The sequence below is a fragment of the Schistocerca americana genome, chromosome 4 (assembly GCF_021461395.2).
Source record: "Schistocerca americana isolate TAMUIC-IGC-003095 chromosome 4, iqSchAmer2.1, whole genome shotgun sequence".
NCBI classification, from domain to species: domain Eukaryota; kingdom Metazoa; phylum Arthropoda; class Insecta; order Orthoptera; family Acrididae; genus Schistocerca; species Schistocerca americana.
The window spans coordinates 176,074,430-176,082,937 of record NC_060122.1 but is presented as its reverse complement, the minus strand read 5'-3'; the positions used below and the strand labels follow the sequence as shown (position 1 = coordinate 176,082,937).

The following is an 8,508-nucleotide window of genomic DNA, read 5'->3' as shown; positions in this document are numbered from 1 at the left end:
GTTAGGAACAGCATTATACTAAACGCAGCTGTATCAGTATGTGTTATCAGCGATGACAGATTTATCTAGGATCAGACCCTAAGTGGGCCAAAAAACATCTCAGTTTCGCATTTGATTAACTGGAGTGACAATTAACAGATGTACATTTGTTAACTGTTATACCAAATACGCAAATGCATGGCTGAGATAATTTTTGTCTCCGATGATGGTCAAATCCTAAAAGAAATCCATCGCCTTTTATAGAATATGCTGAGACAGCTGTGTACTGCGTAATCCAACTCTTAGCACTAATTTATATATTACCGTATGTATCAGGTCCCATGACACAGGCTGAAAAATACAGACCGACGCTCTTTGATTCCATTTTATACAGCAGGCGTACCGATAATGGAAATCTACTTACAACATGAGGTCAATCCACAAAGGTACACAAGTTTTAACTCCGTATATTTTACACCGAGTATCACACTTTTCGGTAATAGTACTTATGTGATCATTATCCTCCAATTTGTGTAATATCGCTATACCCAGCGTAGCTTTCCATTGAAACTTTGTACCTATATTCACCTCTAATACTTATGTTTCGTGCTTCATTTGAAGTACATAAAATATCTGTACAGTGGAAATTATTTACGGCGTTGAGTACAAATATTTAAAATCTGGACAGATAATGCATTCGGTCTTCAGGAGCTGAAATCTGAATTCTACAGCCATTTATACCAAACCATACGTTTTAATAGTAAGAATCCGAACATCAGATCAGTTATCCTACATTTCAGGATTCCTGGATGCATCATCAGTGCCAAAAAAATTTTTAAGGTACTTTTACTAATTTTGTCATCCAAAAGGGACACTCAATGTAACGTGCTTCAGTTCAACATAATCATAGCTTATGACATGACTCTGAGGTAATTTGTTAATGTATTAATGGATGTTAGAAAATTCAAACATTGGAAAGCATGAAGATCAATATGTGTGGAATGCAAGTAAATGCTATAGCTAGATTTAAGAAGAAAATGGAAAAGTATTTTAAAAGAACAGGTAACTTACGGAAGTATCACATCACAACCTTCAGAATAGAGAAAAATGGAATTGTTCAAGACAACTTAAAAGGATCGTGTGGTTATATCTTCCTATTTTAATAATCAGATGGTTCAATATTTAACATTAGTTCCTGAAGGAAACTATAAGATCTACAGTCCACGAAATAGTTTATCCCATCAGCTAAAAATTATTTTTATGATGGTTTCACTCAAGCAGACAGCCCATATTCCAGTGAGCATGCTCGAATAAACTGGCACGCTATGTCTTATTTGTATTTTGAAAAAATTTCAAGAATATTATTTGAAATTATCTATTTATAACTCAAATGAACTTAAATAAAATGATTTTTTGTTGGAGGAATAAGAAAAATTAAATTTTTTATTAGTTTCATGTATTTTTAATTCTCTGGAAGCTACAATAAATAATTAGACTTTTTCAACAAAAGATTTTTTGGTGAAATCTTGGTTTTTCTCAAACGTAGTGATGTGTGGAATAGCTTCCTTTTATAGAAGGCGCAGCAGTTCTGGTAGTAATGCCAATATGAAAATGTCTGGTTTCTATCCTTGAATTACTTTTTGCGACATAATTTTCTGGATGCACCAACTAAACAGAGAAAACATCTCTCGGTGCCTACGCGGATGAGCTGCAACCTGAGCTTTCCCACTCGGCGGAGCTGCAACCTGCGCTTTCCCACTCGGGCGATTTGTCGGTCTACAGCGGACCTAATTAGTGAAACACGCTACAGTACTCAGCGCTGGTCGGTGCATTTCAGCCCCACGTCACGAACATCCCTCCTGTTTGCTGACATTCGGGATCCGATATGAACAGGCCGCTCGTATTCGTTACGTTTAATGCCGCTAATTGAGGTTGAACCCGACATCAGTCAACAGGTGTGCAATTAAACCCCCATAGCAGACGCGTTACGCCTCTTCTAATTATCCCATGTTTTAAAATATTGTTGCAACATTGAAACGCTTTCGTGCGCAGTGTGAAGGCGCGGTTTTGGCAAACCCAGCGGCACGCTTGTTCATTTGATTGATGCCCGACAATTAGCAATCAGCTAGCGAATGAAAAACGATGTTCCCTTGGAACCTCGTAAATACGGATATCAATAAAATTCTCATCCGATACAATCTGACTGACTATACAGCCCGTATGTACCTGCTTGTTGCGTGCAGATACAGTAGGTAAATACTTCAGGAAAACATGTACACATTTGTGAACTGAAAAACGTCCTTATAAATCATAACTACTGGGTGATCATTAGAATTATTACATGCTGACGAGGTCAGATATTTGTAATTATTTGCGAATGAGTGTTTCCACGAGATAATGCAAGTACATAAATGTGAGGTAACTTTCCGGAAGAGATTATTGTAGTTAACATACCAGGTGTTTTTTTTTATTTTTGTTTTTTAATCAAAAGCAGTAGTAGTGAATGTGAAGTTTTACACATAATAAACGGTTTGCCATAGAAAAAATATTTAAAAACATAAAGCACCTTGTGCAAAAGCTAAGTGCATATATATATTGCTCAATGGTGCTTTTTACATTATACAAACACGGTACAGAATGTAATTGTATGATGTAACAAGCATCTGTGAGCAATATGTATATGAGTATGGCCTTTTGCACAAGGCGTTTTAGGTTTTTTTAATATTTTATAATGTGCTGTTTTACCCACTTGACATCTTGTGCATGAGGTTCAGCGTTCAGGGAATATGTTTTACAACAAAAAAGTTTAAGACCTGAAGATGACAGCAAAGTCTTTTGAAACCGGTTGTCCTCATTAAAGAAATTTTTTGGGAGATCTTGGGTACTGAACGGTTTCTAACAATTCAAGAATTCTAATTGGCTCAATGCACACAAAAAATGAGTATTGATCTAATATCTGCGTAATAGTTTTAGACGAACTTTTGAAGCTTTCGCGACGCAGATGATGACATCTATGCTCTAAAAGTATGTGTGTGTGTGGTTGGGGGGGGGGGGGGGGGGAGCGGGAGGGGGGAATACGTGGCGTACCAGTGGCACATGCGCCTTTTGTTCCCCCTTTTCCTGTTCCATTCACGTATGGTTTATGGTAAGAACTATTGCTAGTAAACCTCTGTGTGGCCTCGAATCCCTTTTATCTTGATAGTCTTTTAGTGAGAGATAAGTAGTTGAAAGCAGTATATTGGTGGACTCTTCTAGGAACGTAAGCTCTCTGAAATTCGATGGTCAACCTCACTGTGATAGGGAACGTATCTATTACAACATTTGCCATTAGTGTTGGCTGAGCACTTCCGTGACTTCAGCGCTTATTAAATCAACCTGTAACGAAAAGTGGTGCTCTTCTTTGGATATTCTCTATTTCCTCTGTCAGTCCTGTATGGTTGGGATACCTTACTGATTTGCAATATTCTAGTAATGGATTCTTCCAATCAATCTGTCTGACATCTGCCTTTCTCGCGATTAATATTATGTGATTGTTCCTCTTCAAATCGCTCCTTACGCATGTTACTAGGTTTTTATGGGGGTAACTGCTTGCAGTGATTGATCTGAAATTTTGTAATTACAGAATAAAGGGGTTTTGTATTCAAAATACGATACATTTCTTGGTGTTGATGGTTAATTGTTATTCCCCGCACCAAGCATCGACCTTCTACAGGTCTTCCTGCATTACGCTACAATTTTCTAGCGTCGGGACTTCCCTGTGTACAACAGCATCACACACGAAATGCCTCATGGGCTTTCAGACGTTATCAACTTGGTCATCTACATAAAATTGGATAAGTAGTGGTTCCATAATTCTCCCCTCGGGGCACACCCGAAGTTACTCTTACATCTGAAGACTACTCTCCGTTGAGAATGACAAGCTCTTTTCTACTTGCTAGATTTGATTTAAGAATCGCACAGCCTGTTTGCTATTCCATACGTTCGTACTTTGGTCACCAGGCGACAGTTCGGAACTGTATCGAATGCCTTCAGGAAGTCAAGCAACCCATCATCTACCGGGGTGCCTGTGTCTACGGGTTTTAGGGTTCCGTGGGCGAACAGAGTGAGATGCTGATCGAAGCTGACGAAACGAATTAAAATTTGTGCTGCGGCCGAGACTCGAACCCGGGTCTTCTTGCTTCCTAGGCAGAAGTGCTTATCATTACACTACCACAGCACAATGGTCAACATTGCTGCACGAACTACCTGAGTGCCCTCGCCAACACAAACTTCAACACTGATCTCCTTACAATGTAAGAGGGCTGCTCATTTTGTCTCCTATATCGTCCATAAAGATGGCGAATAGCAAAATTCCTAAGACAGTTCCTTGGGGAAACACAGATATGGCTCACTCGATGACTTCCCGTAAATTACTACGAACTGTGGCCTTTCTAACAGGAAATCACGAATCTAGTAGTATAATTTGATTATAAGCTGCTTGGGAGGAACCATATCAAAAATCTTTTGCAAATCTAAAAATATGGAATCAGTTAGATATCCCCTGTCGATTGCACTCGTTACTTCGCGAGAATAAAAAGAGCTAGCTGCGTTTCAGAAAAACAATGTGTCAATAGATTGGCCGCCTGGAGTGGCCGAGTGATTCTAGGCGCTTCAGTCTGGAACCGCGCGACCGCTACGGTCGCAGGTTCGAATCCTGTCTCGGGCATGGATGTGTGTGATGTCCTTGGGTTGGTTAGGTTTAAGTAGTTCTAAGTTCTAGGGGACTGATGACCCCAGAAGTTAAGTCCCATAGTGCTCAGAACCATTTGAACCATTTTTTTGTCAACACATTGTTTTCCTCGAGGTGGTGGAGGAGACATAGGAGATTAGTGTTTAAAGTCCCGTTAACGGGGCGGGGGGGGGGGGGGGGATAATTAGAGAGGGGACACAAGCTCGGGTTAGGGAACGACGCACAAGGAAAGCGGCCGTGTCCTTTCCAAGGACCTATGCGACATTTGCCTTAAGCGATTTGCAGATATCACGGAAAACCTAAATCAGGATGACCGGTGACGGATTTGAACCGTCGTCCTCCCGAATTCCTTGAGGTGATTCATAATATCTGAACACAGTACATGGTTCAAAACTTTACGGCAAATCGACATCACTGGTAATGGGCCTGTAATTTCTCGGATTACTCCTACTTCCTTTCTTGAGTATTGGTGTGAACTGTGCAACTTTGTAATCCTTAGGTACGAATCTTTAGCCGAGCGAGCGGTTGTTTATGATTGTTAAGTACACAACTGTATATATCAGCATACTGTGAAAGAAATCTAGTGTGTATGCAATCTGGAGAGGAGGACTTATTGGTTTAAGCTGTTTTGCTACACAGTGGATACCTACTTCCAGGTTATTAATGTTGGCAGCTGTCCTCGATTCAAATTCCGGAACACTTACCTCGTCTTCTTCGGTGAAGAAACTTCGGAAAAACGTTACTTTTTAACTCTGCTTTAGTAGCATTGCCAACGGTAACATTGCCAACGGTAACATTGCCATCGTTATTGCACAGTGAAGGTACTGTCGCTGTCTTGGCGCTGGTGTACTTCATATTCCCCTTGCTACACGAGCTGTAACATCTTCTCACAAACAAAGACTTTCGTATCCGATTTCTGAAAACGAAATCCGCTGTGCTGTATTACGCTGTCTGCGGAATGCAGATGGTCTTACTAGTACCCACAGTGTGTGTAGGCACTCAAGGGCTAATCATTTGCATATCCCCTATCTCGTCCATTTGAAACCGGTTTGACTTTCATAGTCTTTGTGATAACAGAAGGCTGGAGTGATTAAGGTGCAAGACATAAGAAAGTAACACCTCGCCTACAAAAGACAAAATGATTTTATTTAAGAAATAGTGCATGCTGTTAGGTGAATATTATTTCTCAATGTGGAAGTTGACAAACTCAAATGAATGCAGTCCAAGAAAATGAGCAATAAGAATTTAGTGTTTCAAATTTGAGCAGTGTTAATTTGAGATTTCAAATTATAAACCTATGTAGAGCTGATCTCTCTCGGATGGTTCTGTATTAAAATAAATTCACTACAGCACAATGTGAATTCATGTGCTACTAGAACAGACATAAAAACATTTCATGTAACAAAAGTTCCAGAATAATACAGCAGGTGCAATAAACTTTTGGTGGATAAATCAGTTAACATCTGTAAGCACCCCACATACCAATAGGCCATCAAAAGTAAGTAGAGGCTGCCTCGTTAAAGAGCCCGAGATTAGGAAAACCATGGTGTCAGCTAGGCTGCAAATATCAACCAAGAAAGCATATGCAGATATGCAAGGCTTCGTTTTAAGTTGCGGTAACTCAGGCTAGTTCAACAAAAGAAGTAATAAATAAAACTTAGCGCCGGCCGAGGTGGCCGAGCGGTTCTAGACGCTACAGTCTGGAACTGCGTGACCGCTACGGTCGCAGGTTCGAATCCTGCCTCGGGCATGGATGTGTGTGATGTCCTTAGGTTAGTTCGGCTTAAGTATTTCTACGTTATAGGGGACTGATGACCTCAGATGTTAAGTCCCATAGTGCTCAGAGCCATTTGAACCAAATAAAACTCGCCCGGGTTCCCGGGTTCGATTCCCGGAGGGGTCAGGGATTTTCTCTGCCTCGTGATGGCTGGGTGTTGTGTGCTGTCCTTAGGTTAGTTAGGTTTAAGTAGTTCTAAGTTCTAGGGGACTGATGACCATAGATGTTAAGTCCCATAGTGCTCAGAGCCATTTTGAACCAAATAAAACTTAACAACAACGCAGGTAGTAAATTGAACTTACATTAATGCTGAGTACGAAATACATTACACAACCAACACATGTAATGTTCAAGCTCGACAGACAAAAACAGGACCACCTGCAACGAATAACTGCTGCGTAAACAATTTGAACTGTGTTAGCTAGTCAAATCAGAACCAGTAATATCTATAAATAAAACCGGGTTAAATCAGACAAAAAACAGTATAAGGAATCGTATGCACAACAGATAACTTCGAAGTTGGCATGATAGAGAATCACACACACACACACACACACACGCAATCTCATATTCAACTTCGGCAATTTTTCATCGCATCCACGTGCCACTTGACTGACATTACTTACCCTAGGGTGTCCATTCTGTTCGTTTTCCCTGTTTTATTATTAGTTATCGCCATGCGAATTATTCCTTACTCTTTTTTTACAGTACTAGCCCCACCGCTGTTAGAATTTTGTAAATGACAGTTCCCGTCTGTTTCATTTTATGCTCACAGGATGGCACCAAATATATGTTAGATACTACTACGACGTAACAAGTTATGATAAATTCTGTTTATCATAATATACTGTAGCAGAAACCTGAAATTTAATACAAAAGGTTTTCAAAGTGGTTTCCATCCCCAGTAGTTACAGTGTAGAGCAAATAATTCTGTTGGAAGAACATCTGCAACTGAGCATTTTAGCAGAGGTTGAAAATACCATTTCAGTTGTAAATTTCAGGGAGACTCCCTGTTCTGCGCTCATAGCAGCACACCACGCCTGGTACACGCGGCACACGGGGACCACAGCACAGCTACGACATGGCATCATAACAGTCCAAAGTCGGTCGTGTGAAAATAAAGAAATTTACAATTGAAGTGGTACTTTCAACCTCTGCTACAATGTAGAGCTTTGAACTGAATTCCGTGATGACTTTCACAAGAACGTCATATTCGGATGCACGACTCACCCTAGAAATGGCAGTACGGAGGTCTTGGAAAGTTGCAGAAACGTCTTTCAAGAAACTCCACACCACCTCCAGCCACTGCTGAGGTGTCAAGGGCGACGATTCGATGTCGGAATGTCGCGTGAAGAAAAATAATGACGACTGCAGTACAGTGTGGACATGCTCCATTTTCTGTATGAACCAGTAGTTTCAAAGCATTCGACGGTGTCGTTCATGTACTTTCATAACAGAATGCCAGCATCCATTACAATGTAAGACACGAAGGAATTACAGACACTGATTTCATGTGGGTATCGATTGAAATCAATGGGAAAAACTGAAAATTTCTGCCGTACTGGAATTCGAACCCGGGTCTCCTACTTACAAAGCAGATGCCCTGGTTTCTAAGCCATCCGGGCACAGTGGCCGCTATAACTGCCCGGACTGCCCTAGCACGCCTCCCGCCCGACCAACATTCTAAAATTATCCACATTCTACTAATGTAGTACCGCTTGCATTGCTCGCGGAAGTTTCCCGATTCCCGTAAGACCTGGAGCTGGTGCACATCGGCAGTGAAGAGATCATTAGCCGTCTCGCCTTAATGTGGTGTCTGTTCTTTCGTACATGTCTGAGGGCATTACATCAGTAGTGGGTGCATAAGTTGAGAATTTGTGTCTGACGAGGGTCGTGGTAAGATAGTCCGTGCAGTTACGATGTCGACTATGTCTTGCTGACCTAGTGGTCAAAGCATATACCTAGTAACCAGCAGCCCCGGGCTCGAATCCCAATCAAGCCCAAATATTCCACTTCCCCATTC

General features: G+C 41.0%; 1 non-coding gene across 1 annotated transcript; it reads right to left on the bottom strand.

Annotated features, from left to right (window-relative positions):
* Positions 1 to 4,122: 4,122 nt before the first annotated feature.
* On the bottom strand, positions 4,123 to 4,195 carry Trnap-agg. The gene has a single exon. It is a non-coding gene; the product is annotated as a tRNA-Pro (tRNA).
* Positions 4,196 to 8,508: the final 4,313 nt, after the last annotated feature.